Raw genomic sequence first — 13,339 nt, 5'->3', positions numbered from 1 at the left:
TATGGTAAGGACATATATGTGTGTGTTCACCTGTAAAATCCAGCTGAAGGACCATTTTTCTTTCTAAAGCCTCTTCCTTGAGCATATGTGTGTGTATATATGTGTATGAGCATATATGTATCGTCAGCTATATACATCTAGGTACAGGCATGTGTGTGTGTGTGTGTGTGTGTGTGTGTGTATACATGTATCTTTTATATCAAGCTGATGAAGATTGCGTCCAAACCACCAGCTAATTATTGCAGTGGAGTTTTAATTTATTGATAGCAGCACGACTTCTTTAATAACCACCGTTATGGCTGGCACCCCTGGGGCTCCTGTAATCCTGCACCTGGGGCCTGAATGCATTACTTTTAATACTTTCAGTGTTCCTGGGGGCGGGGGAGGGGAGAGCTGGGATACTTTTCTTCTAAGAGCTCTGCCTTGCGGGCATCCATGTTTCTCAGCTTTAAATAAGACACAATGGACTTTGTGGCAGCAGCCTGGTCCTCTTATGTAGACCTGTGTAGAGATCTTTTCTTCTTCTTTTTCTTTTCTTTTAAGAAGAAAATGAAATGTCATATCCAGCTTGGCGCCAGAAACACAGCACACACTTGACATGTGAGGGAGCGTGTGGGCCCGTCTGTCCCTGTGAAGCCGCTGCTACTGCCTGGTGCTGCTGCTGCCTGGTGGTGATTAGTTCAGCCTGAGAGGTTCCGCGCTGGGGCTGACCCTCTGTCACAGACGGCCCGATGCCCTGCGATTCTCAGGGAGGGGGAGAGGCGCGGGGGGGGGGGGGAATGGGAGGCGACCGGTTTGTCTATAAGAGATTGAATTTTACACTTTTAATTATGGAAGGTTATTTTAGGTACTTTCTTCGCAGATGTCCTAATCAGGAATCCTATTCAAGTGAGGCACAGAAAGGAATATAAGGAAAAAACCCCCACCTTTTTAAGTGCTAAATCCTATGAATCTTGGTGTCTGCCGCTCTGGTCAGAATAGAAGGGTTTATCCTATTGGCCTTGGCCACCTGTTATATGAATGCTTTTTATGCTTGGAGAATTCGGGCCAGAAGGCTGTAGAATTACACAGACCTGGAGAACGAGACTGTTTTTATTTTTAATTGAGTTTGTTGGGATGGCATTGACTGAGATCAAGTGTACATTTTTGTGCCACATCACCTGTATATTGATTGCATTGTGTACCCGCCACCCAACATTACATCTCCTTCTGGCAACGGTGCATCTGACCCCTTTACCCTCACTGCCCCCGCCCCCATCCCTCTGGTCACCGCCGCACTGTCCTCGTCTGTGTCTGTGGGTTTCTCTTGTACAGCCCACATGGAAGTTGAAGTCTTCAGCCCTTCTTGTGCTCTGACTGACTGACTTCATTTAGCATGATGTCCTCTGTCCCGAGGACAGCTCACTTCCAGAGGGGGTGGTGGTGTGGTACGTCTGCGCGATCCTCTGATCAGTTAGAAGTTGGAAGTAGTTATCCAGGCAAGAAAAGCCTTTCACTCCCCCCCAAAATGAACAAACCAAAAGGAAATGAGGAAACGTGGTGGGTGTGCTCCCCGCTCAGGAATCCAGAGGGTGGCCAGGCATGGACTCTTGGGGACAGCTGGGAGGCAGAGGTGGGACTGGACAGGACCGGAGAGAGAACAGTGCTGGGGGGACATATCCAGGCTGAGTCCCCGTGTTGAGGTGGGCTCCAGCCACCCATCGGGTCTGGCTGGGGTCTGAACGTTGATTGTTTTTTTCCTCACATAGCTGCACCAGGTCCTTGGTTACATTTGCTGAGCTGATGATGGTCCATCCTGTGCTTCCCATCTTTCCGGTTCCCTAAGCATCTCTTCTGAAGGGTGGAAAATGAGATGTTTAAAAACCCCAGTCTGATCATATTTAATTTTTTGTGGGAGCGTTTCATCCATTTGCATGCAACAGAGTGCCTAATATTATACATTTGTGTTTTTACTTATCATCTAATTCTGAGTTTTGTATTTGTTTTACTTCATTCCTCTCTCTCTCTGTCTCTCTCTCTGTCTGTTCTTTGAGAGATTACTCATTTCATTATTTTCCTCTTCTCTTATTTTCAGTATATACAGTCTGCTGCAGATTGCTAGAAATTACCATAGAAATGTAAAACTTACCAAGTTTGAAAGTGAATAAATGCCTTTCCCGTCCTCCCAGAAAAGAGAAAGATTCAGACCCACTCGTTACTCCTGTGCAAATGTTGTGAAGGCCGCATCTTTACCCGGCCATGTGTTGTTATTTTATGAAGTCAGTGTCCATGTGTCCCTTTATCCCTCTTCTGTGCTTGTTTCTTCCTTCCTAACGGATTTTTCGTCCGAGGCTGCCATGCCCGGAGTCCAGCATAGCCACAAAGTCTCTGTAGTGAGGCTCTGTTCGTCTGTCTGTCAGGGTCGTGGAGGCAGCCCTGACTATTGATCTAAAAGGACTTTGCTCACCCGCTTAGAACATTTATGGGGATTACAGCAGGAGAGGACATGGGAGGCTGGACAGGCTACTCCCCGCTTGCTGTTGGTGGGGGTAGAGGGCTTGGTCCCCAGGCCCATGGGCTGAGACACCCACCTGTGTCTGCTGCAGCCGTGCTGGAGATCAGGGCAGTCCCTGTCCCTGCTGGCTGGGGACAGGGGTAGGGGTGGGGGTTGGGGTGGGGGGACTCAGGCCATGACGTCTACAGGTGCACTGTGCTGTGTGGGTGCTGGCCTTCAAGAGTGGGAGCTGCTTGGGGGCCCGGCCTGGGTCAGCCACCTGCTGGTGTGGTGGGCAGTGCACACAATGTGTTTGCTGTGCCCGTGGTGACCATGTTAGCTGCTACTCTGCTGACGGGAAAGCGCATGAGCACTCCCTTATCCCATATCCTTTCCTCCCATGTCACAGTGGTCAGGACATAGCCCTCCCCCCTCACATCACTTTCCCTCCTCTGATTCCCTCCTGGGGTCTGAATGAAAACTCAACCCGGAACAGCAGAGAATAAGGACAGTTTATTCTTCACTGTTTTGCCTCGGTGTCTGACGGTCTTACACAGCAGCAGTGATTTTCAATGAGTATGCTGCAAGGATTGTTCAAACATTCCATACTGACTATTTCGTCAGGGACACTGACTGTTTCCCCTACTGTCAGATAGTAATATGACAGCAGCCGACACAACAGGAGCCATTGCTGTGAATGCCCTTCTTGAACTGTATATAGGTCATTTAATAGAGTGGCATCTTATTGGTCACATCACATAATAAGGTTGCATCTGGTTGATTAATTCTTGGTACCAGAAATCCTTACCTACAAGTATAGGCACCTGATTTTTTTTTTGTACTTTTGTATTTTTCCGAAGTTAGAAGTGAGGAGGCAGAGAGACAGACTCCCGCATGCACCCGACTGGGATCCACCCGGCATGCCCACCAGGGGGCGATGCTCTGCCCATCTGGGGCATCACTCTGTTGCAACTGGAGCCATTCTAGCGCCTGAGGTGGAGGCCATGGAGCCGTCCTCAGCACCCAGGGCAACTTTGCTCCAATGGAGTCATGGCTGCAGGAGGGGAAGAGAGAGACAGAGAGAAAGGAGAAGGGGAAGGGTGAAGAAGCAGATGGGCGCTTCTCCTGTGTGTCCTGGCTGGGAATCGAACCCGGCTCCATGGCCTACATCTCAGGCACTAGAATGGCTCTGGTTGAAACAGAGCAACACCCCAGATGGGCAGAGCATCGCCCCCTGGTGGGCATGCCGGGTGGATCCTGGTCGGGTGCATGCAGGAGTCTGTTTCTCTGCCTCCCCGCTTCTCACTTCAGAAAAAACACAAAAATAAATAAATAATAAAAATGATAAAAAATTGTCCTCGCCTTCTTCAGGTTCTGCAGTTCCTGCCACTCCCTCTGACTCACCTGGTGCGGCCCTCGGTCACAGAGCCTGTCTGGCTCATGGGTGTGTATGTTCCAAACCTGCTGTGTATGTATGCACGGGGCGGAGTGGGGAGGAGAGTGTGTTTAGGGAAGAGAAGTGGCTTTTCCTGTGTCTGCGTCTGAAAAGCGGTTTTGCCTTGCACCACCAAGCAAAGCAGCTGACAAATGGCGTCTTTTAAACAGAAGTTTGATGGTGGTGGAATTAAGTTGGAAGGCGTTCTGTGTGTGCACACCGCTCCGTCAGAGAAATTCTGTCTCCGCCGTGGTGTCATATTGGCTAATCCATCTTTCTTTCCCCCACTTTTGCTCCCCAGGGTATTAGAGTCATTCATACCCAGTTAATGAATTTTCAAGGCACAGGAAAGAAGGAAGGTGTAGGGAAATTTACTCTTCATCACCAGATAGAAGGGACCAGCCAGGAAATCATGGAGTGTTTCTCCCATCTTTTATTCCATAGCAGTGTTATTTAAGGTCAACTTATGTAAATGTTGCTCGTGTGTGCTGGCAGTTTTGATTTGGAATAGTTTGTTTGTCTGTCCTAACTTTATATGAAGCCTAAACCTTTTCAGTTTTTTTTTCCTGACTCTCTGGTGCCTAAAACGGTATCTGGAATCTAATAGGAACTTGGCTAAAAATTTATCGGGTGAATGACTATTATAGGATGGGAAGAAAAAATAATGACTCTTTTGCACAAGCATATACATTTTCACGGTAGAAATGAGCATAAATGTGTGTGTCTGTGTAATGTATATGTCTGTATTTAAGTGCACCTGTCAATGTGAACTGTATCACCTACTAATGCTATTGTGTAGAAGTGACCCAGATGAGCCTCACGGCTGGGAGAGTTTTACTCAGGTTATCATGAGTCAGAGCTGTCCTCGGAGTCTGTCCAGGGTGATGGGACTTGTTTTTGTGTCCTGGTAGAATAATACTTCCATTCCCTGGAACTTAACGGTTGTAACAAGGGGTAACAACATCCCTTCTATCTGGTGATGAAGAGTAAATTTCCCTACACCTTCCTTCTTTCCTGTGCCTTGAAAATTCATTAACTGGGTATGAATGACTCTAATACCCTGGGGAGCAAAAGTGGGGGAAAGAAAGATGGATTAGCCAATATGACACCACGGCGGAGACAGAATTTCTCTGACGGAGCGGTGTGCACACACAGAACGCCTTCCAACTTAATTCCACCACCATCAAACTTCTGTTTAAAAGACGCCATTTGTCAGCTGCTTTGCTTGGTGGTGCAAGGCAAAACCGCTTTTCAGACGCAGACACAGGAAAAGCCACTTCTCTTCCCTAAACACAGGTAGGGTCTTGTGTAACAAGACCACAGGTAGCAGCTGGGAGGAGCCACGTAGCTCTATGACTCAGATGGGCACCTGGAGGTGAGGAGACTGACAATGAAATCTCCCCCCAGGGTCATTGGAGTTGGGAGGCTTGGCCCAGTTTGAGAGAATGAGAAGGGCGAGCAGAGCAGGAGGGATTTGTCCCACTAGGGCAAGGGCAGCGGTGTGCAGGGGCTCACATTGGCCAGATGCAGTCCGGGTGCTCTCTTGCCACCCACCACATGTGAGCTCTGTTGTTCGCTGCCCTCAGAGTGGATAGAAGTGCTGCCCTTCTCCAGTTCCATGCACTTCCTCCTACTTGCTCACAGACATGATTCCTCATCTCTTCTTCCTGTCTGGTGTCCACCGTTCCCCCCGACGCTAACCACACTTTCTGTAGAGAAACCATGTTTGTCACCAACCACCAGCGTCTTCCTTTTCAAGTGTCTTTATTTTTATTTTTTTCCGAAGCTGGAAACGGGGAGAGACAGTCAGACAGACTCCCGCATGCGCCCCACCGGGATCCATCCGGCACGCCCACCAGGGGGTGACGCTCTGCCCACCAGGGGGCGATGCTCTGCCCCTCCGGGGCGTCGCTCTGCTGCGACCAGAGCCACTCTAGCGCCTGGGGCAGAGGCCAAGGAGCCATCCCCAGCGCCCGGGCCATCTTTGCTCCAATGGAGCCTTGGCTGTGGGAGGGAAAGAGAGAGATAGAGAGGAAGGAGAGGGGGAGGGGTGGAGAAGCAGATGGCCGCTTCTTCTGTGTGCCCTGGCCGGGAATCGAACCCAGGACCCCTTGCACGCCAGGCAGATGCTCTACCACTGAGCCAACTGGCCAGGGCCTCAAGTGTCTTTATTTTTATATTTTATTAAATTAAATTAATTAGCAAATTAATTTCTGAAGTGAGAAGAGGGGAGGCAGAGAGACAGATTCCGCATGCTCCCCGACCAGGATCCACCTGGCATGCCCACCAGAAAGCGATGCTCTGCCCATCTAGGACCATTGCTCTGTGCCTGAGATGGAGACCATGGAGCCATCCTCAGTGCCCAGGGCCAACTTGCTCCATCTGAGCCATGACTGTGGGAGAGGAAGAGAGAGAGAGAGAAAGAAGTGAGATGGGGAGTGGTGGAGAGCAGATGGGCACTTCTCTTGTGTGCCCTGGCCGGGAATCGAACCTGGAACATCCACATGCTGGGCTGATGCTCTACCACTGAGCCAACTGGCCAGGGCCTAGATTGATTGTGTAAACACTTTTTTTTCAACAGCAGGAAAGTGTAATCTTTGCTTTTGTTTCTAAAGAAAACTTTTGCTATCCATATCATATTGTTTATTCATTGGCAACATATAAAATGAATGCTTTTCATTTGGGAAGACATCTAGTTGTAGTCTCACATTTAGAAATCAAATTCAACTTTTACTCATGAAAGCATTCGAGTAAGTCCAGAGTAACACACGAAAACACCCACTGAGTCCCTATGGGCGAGCCCCCTGCTGGCTGCCGTGTTTCTCCCCTTGAGAAACTGATTCAAGTGGACACATTTTTCGTTCCAGTGAATGGAGTTCCATGTTGTGTTAACCAATTCAAAGTGAACTGTACGTCCCTTTATTCACCTATAACAACTTCTCAGTATACTGGCTGCTAATATGCTGTTGGTGGGAGAAAAAAAAGAAAGCAGTTCCTGTCCTCGGTCCAGCAGGGGTGGTCGATGACATGTCAGAGCAGTAAGTTAATATTGACCAATGAGAAAGGGAGACTTTTGAAGGCGGTGACAGCTAGTCTGCCCTGTGTTACGAATTGAGTTTACATCCATTTATGTTATCAGCTCCTAGAGCAGATGTGCGCAGGGCTCAGGACAGATGTGACCCCTCGATGAAGTGTAGCCCACGCTGGCCGCGGAAGCAGCTGCTGCATCCACACCTGTTTGACATGGCTGTGTGGGCTCTGTGTTTGGCTGAAATGTGTGTTAAACTCAGCTTTCAACTGGCCAGGCATGATCTGCCTGTGAAGAACTGGATTCTATGGCCAGGGCAGAGCCACGGTGTGTTGAACTCCCGACAGCCCACGCTCGTGCTGTTTAATTATGTGGCACGTGCTCTGCTCTGATGTCTCTCTCTGGAAGTCAGTCACACGTGGAAATTCTGGACCGCAGGGGTAGCAAAGCACAGAGAAAACCATTCCCCTGTCCACAGGAAAGCACCTCACCAAGGTCCTGCTGTCCACTCAGTGATGACATCTGGCCCTGTTGGAGGGTCATCGCAAGGGTGAGACAATTAGTGATTATTTTGTAGAAAGAATGTCCAAGTCCACAGGTGGCCATGTGGACCAAAATGACATTTTTCTGACTGTTGTACTAGAAGAAAATCTCGTTTTGTATAGGTCGCCAACCTGGATTGGGATATGTAGTTTTTCTGAAACTCGAAACTTCGAAAGTCAGCTCCTTTGGTGAATGGTAATGCCTTTCTAAGTTCACACTCCAGGTTCATTATCCAGGGTCTCTTTGAACTTGAGGCAAGTGCTTAGCTCTTTGGGGTCTCTTAAAATCCCCATGGTTAGCGACAGAGAGACAGTTTTAAGTCTGTGGTATAGGAATGCAGAAAGTTGTAAATGATTCAGAGAATAAATAGAATCACCCATCATAGTGAGAGTTCCTAATTATTCCATGTTCATTGTCTCTGCAGAAAGCGCGCTGAAGGAAGATTCAGCCATGGCGTGCCATTGTTTCAAAACACATAGCAATATCTGTGAGCAGCAGACAGTGCCACCTTCATTTTCCAGAGTGGCAGACAATGGGACTGGGTCACAGAAAGTTTTCTCAGTTTCAAGAAAGCAGCATAACCTTGTTTCCTGACACGGATTTTCTTGTCTCTGAGTGCCCCTCATGGGGGCATTCGCTCCTTCCCAGCTCTGCTGGGCTGTCCTGTCTCTTGTTTCTCCTGCTGTCACTTAGACCTTGGCTCTGTTGACAGGATTGTGTGTGTGTGTGCTTTGAGGTTAATTAAAACCCGTGATGAATTTTAAATGGAGGTGCAAAGCTTTCAGGGCAGTAGTGAATCTTATTGGCCGTTGTCAAAGATAAGAGCAGGGACTTGTGGGAAGTATGAAGAGTTTGTACAGTGACATTGGCATCTTCTCTCTGATTCTAATTATATCCTCAAATATAAAACTCTGAAGTCATCTTTATAGGCATAGACAACATGGAACTCTTAAGGTAATCATTGAAAGGCGCATATAAAAACAAGCTGGCTCCCGTGTCTACTTTCTGTTGAAAGGTCGTTTAATAGGGCTTTCATGGTGAAAATTTTGAGTATGATATCTTTCCCTTGAATTTCCCATATCCTTTACGTACAAGATAAAACCACTCACTTTCTGGAATTCCGATGCTTGGTTTAGGTTGTTTTAGCAGCTCCTCTGCTCCGACAAAACATAAAATGTGTATAATGGTATTTCAGTACTTTTGATACTTGTATGTTTATTATTTTGGGTAACAGATCTTTATTTTTTTATTTTTATTTATTCATTTTTAGAGAGGAGAGAGAGAGGGAGAGAAAGAGAGAGACAGAGAGAGAGAGAAGGGGGGAGGAGCTGGAAGCATCAACTCCCATATGTGCCTTGACCAGGCAAGCCCAGGGTTTTGAACCAGCGACCTCAGCATTTCCAGGTCGATGCTTTATCCATGGTGCCACCACAGGTCAGGCTGGGTAACAGATCTTGTAGGGCTTTCCTACAAGTTCCAGCCCAGGCCTGTGGTTAAAAATAACGATAAGAACTCAGTGATTTATGTGCTCAGCTTCCCGATATGGCAGCCAAAGATGAATTAATCAAAATGAAATAAAGTATAGAATTTGGTTTCTCAAACACAGCAACCCTATGTCAGGTCCCAAATGTTCCCATGTGGCCAGTGGGTAGCGAGCTGGACAGACAGAGGCAGATTGTCACTGTCCGGCAGAGGGTCCATGCGACCAACGTGATGTCCCCGTCTGAACACCCCTCCCTCACTCACACCTGCACTGTCCTTGGTGGGCAAGGTCACCGGCTCACATGGACCAGGATGATGACAGGGACATCCTCAGGGGAGGGAGGACTATTCTTCCCACTACACTCCCTTCAATATTTGGGTATTATCTATAAAATAATATAATCTGTTGGCAAACATAATTTTTGGGGAAAAAATCAAGATAATGCCCTGACTTTGATATCAAGGAGTTAGTTATAAAAGGAAAAGGAATTTTTAATAAATAATATGTGTTTCAATATGTAAATGACTGGACAAAATATAAAGTCAAATGCTTATATCTGCTTGTAATGAACAGGTTTGAAGAGAAGTAAAACAAACAAGCAATATAGAAGCATTGTTACTAGTTTTCATGTTGACATTTAAAAGTGAAGGTGGCATCAATTTATTCATAAAGATAGATGTGCATAGATACAAAAAGAAGTGGGGGGCCCTGGCCGGTGGCCTCAGCGGTAGAGCATCAGCCCGGTGTATGGAAGTCTCGGGTTCAATTCCCGGCCAGGGCACACAGGAGAAGCGCCCATCTGCTTCTCCACCCTTCCCCTCTCCTTCCTCTCTAGCTCTCTCTTCCCCTCCCGCAGCCGAGGCTCCATTGGAGCAAAGTTGGCCTAGGCACTGAGGATGGCTCCATGGCCTCTGCCTCAGGTACTAGAATGGCTCTGGTTGCAGCAGAGCGACGCCCCAGATGGGCAGAGCATCACCCCCTGGTGGGCATGCCGGGTGGATCCCGGTCGGGCGCATGCAGGAGTCTGTCTGACTGCCTCCCCATTTCCAACTTCAGAAAAATACAAAAAAAACCCAACAGCAAACAAACATACAAAAAAACAGGTGGAAAAGCAATGCATGTGTGTACATAAAAATATGGAAAATATCAGAAAAAGAATGTCATAAAGTGTTTCAATTAGTTTTGAAATTAGTAAATTTATTTTTGAAATTATTTTTAGTCAAAATATTTACTTTTTAAAAAAGGCCCCTCCAGGGTTAGACCTCTCAGCCTCAGTGTGTCACATTTAACCAGATTTACAGCACCATGTTCTTACATTATTTATTTTAGCTTCTTCAGTTACAATCATATCCTTAAGATGAGTGAGAGAGAGGTACTCCTTTATTTATTTTTTCTTTCTCTCTGCATGCTAGAAAAATTCATCATGTCACGGGAACGGCAGGAGTTCTTACTCTCCTGACCTCGGACGACATCAGGAGTCTTCTGATTGCATTTGTTGATTAGTATATTTTGAGAGGTAACAGTCCCTAACATCCATCTGGTTGAAGGGTGTGTTTTTCTTTCTGCTGTAACAACTGACACCATGATGGGGAAGCGTCTCTCCCCTTAGACTGTGTGCTGACCCTCTCTGCTCTGTCAGCGAGTTGGGCCAAACACATCCTGTCCTTACCAGCGAGCATACACTGTTCTCTCTGCTCTGGACGATAATATCTCCATTAACAGGGTTGGAGGGGTAGCCAGAGGGGGAGGGAGGGACAGGTCCCAGCCAGTGCCACTGGGGGAATGGCCGTGCTGTCAGCCAGACATCTTGTAGAGCACCACATTGCTTTTGTTATAAGGGACATTGGATATTCTGGAAAAATATCAATAGAACGCCCAGATAATTTAGATGCTATCTCTCAAATCAATACTAATGTGTCCAGTAGCTATGTGGTGTGACAGTCTGAAGTCTCTGTTATGGGATTTACATTATTACTTATATAAGATGGCTAGACACACTACAGAGTGATCTTTCTTTAACACATAATAACTTTAAAATTTGGCACTGGTTCTGGTTCTGTGAAATAATTAAAATAAGGACTTTTTTTTACCCTGTAGTTTGCCTTTTTAAAAATAAACCTCTTGAAATAACAGAATAATATAGCCATTAACTTATAATTTTAAAAAATTATTTTGATAATTTTCAAGAGAATTTTATATTTTCATAACATTTGCAAAGAAAACATAGGTTAAAAGAAAACCAGTAATGAAAATCATACCAAGTCACTTTCAGATGAACAAAATGTTTTATATTAATGCTTAATTATATATTTATATTAATATTTAGTAGTCATAATTGCATGTAGTTACCAATTGTTTGTTTTATTAAGCATGACAGGATATAACTGAACTAGTACAGGAAATGGTGAGCTCACTTGGAATTTGACTAGTATGAATAACTTGGATAATTTATTCATTCAATTATTAGGTTTCTAAGTCAATTCCTTATAACCAATAAAGTGTGTGAAGACATAAGATTTTGAAAAAGGTAAAAGTTTTTTAAAGAAGCATAGTTCATATGTCTAGATAAGTAAGGAAAACTCAATGTAATATTTCAAAAGTCTAGGATGTCTGATTATAACTTTTTAACATGGAGCCTTGCTTAAGGGTTAGTTCTTATAGGAGGCTAATAGTGTAAGTTTACATTTGAATAAAAATAATTGACAAGAATCAATATTGGTAAAAAAAAAATGTATTTTTTAATATATTCCCTTGGTGACTAGTTAAGTAATACCGAGGTCCTGTATATCTAAATGTGAGTGACAGCAGTGACTTTATAACCTCAGACACGTTCTTCAGCCTGAGAAAGCACGTTTCCTATTCCCTAAGTGATGACATAACATCACTTTCCTCCGGGGGCTGTCGTGGGGATTTCAGTTAACAATGCAACATTCAACATGGAGGCTACACATCTGGTGCATATCAGACCTTTGTTTAAATGTGGCTTAACTTTTATTTTGAAACTGCTTCACTTTTGGAAGGAGAAATCTCTCATTATTTCTCAGAAGTTTGGAAGCTCCTCTGTCTTCCCCGCTCTTCATTGGGACATCGTTAGGCCGCGCCGTGTGGCACACAGAGAAGCCGAGAGGAAGCTGAATGGGTGTCTGATTTGGTCCGAATGCGCCCCCGACCCCTGGACCCTCACAGGACCACACAACTGACCTTATCTGTAGAGGATGCCGTAGAGGATCTGGCTGTTCTCTGACAGATGCAATTGGTGATTTGTTAGCAAAGCTACTCAAGTATTATAAATATATCACCCAAGGAAATTACTGGTGTGATTTTCATGTTTTCAATATGAATAGAGAAAAGAAAGACCGTAGGGCACAGGGCTGGCAGCCGGGCGGCGATGACACTAATTTTTCAGACTGCGGCACCTTGCTCCTGGTACTTCTTTTAATTTTAAATGATGACCTTGCTGAATATCTTCATCTTACAGGGTTTTTTATTTTCTTCTTTTAAAGCCTTCTGGATTAACATATTGTTTTTCATCTCAGTGGGAAAAAAAAAATGCACATGTCCATTTTTTGATGGCTCTATTATTCCAAGGACAGTGATGCCGCTGGGCTGGCTGCCTTGCGCATACACATAAGTTCCAATTTACGATGGGAACGTTGCTGTGGAAAGGCAGCTGGAAGTTAAAAAGGCAGAGGGGTGAACCTTCACAATCCGCAGGACCGGGTGTGACGGCTATATTTTCTACGGTGAAGACGGATTCGCTTCATTCTTCAGATTCTGTAGTAGTCTTACAGGCAATGTGCATTAATAGATGGAATGAATATATATCAATATATACATATATATGTGTTGGCCCTTTTGAAACAAGCATCACCCCTTTTCTAAAAATTTTAAAATAATAGTGTGGAAATACGTATGCTTGGGGGGGGGATGCAGAGTGTGGAATGCTTTCTGGGTCCTCTGACCTGATGTCCTAGGTCAGCATCTGGTCCCTTCTCTTCCACCTGTGTGTCTCCAGGACACTTCAGACTCAGGTTCCTGGATCAAGCATGCCCTTTGGCAACTGGCTCTTGGATTTCTGTGTGTCCCTGACTTCTCTGCAAACCAACGTGCACGGGACTCCCAAGTTTTACTGACTTTTTTATGAAAGGATGAACTTGTGAAGGTCGACCCCTGCTTCTCAGTTCACATGGACTTATGGTAAGTCTATAATAATGTCACTCATTATTATGTGTGTATGTGTGTATGTAAATAATACAGAAAATAATAACTGATCCTAAGCAACTCTTTTTTTTTTTGGTGATAGAGAGAGTCAGAGAGAGGGACAGATAGGGGCAGACAGACAGGAAGGAAGAGAGATTAGAAGCATCAATTCTTTGT

This window comes from Saccopteryx leptura, chromosome 1 (genome assembly GCF_036850995.1).
Source record: "Saccopteryx leptura isolate mSacLep1 chromosome 1, mSacLep1_pri_phased_curated, whole genome shotgun sequence".
NCBI lineage: Eukaryota > Metazoa > Chordata > Mammalia > Chiroptera > Emballonuridae > Saccopteryx > Saccopteryx leptura.
The sequence above is the reverse complement of the archived record's forward strand: the minus strand, read 5'-3'. Positions refer to the sequence as shown.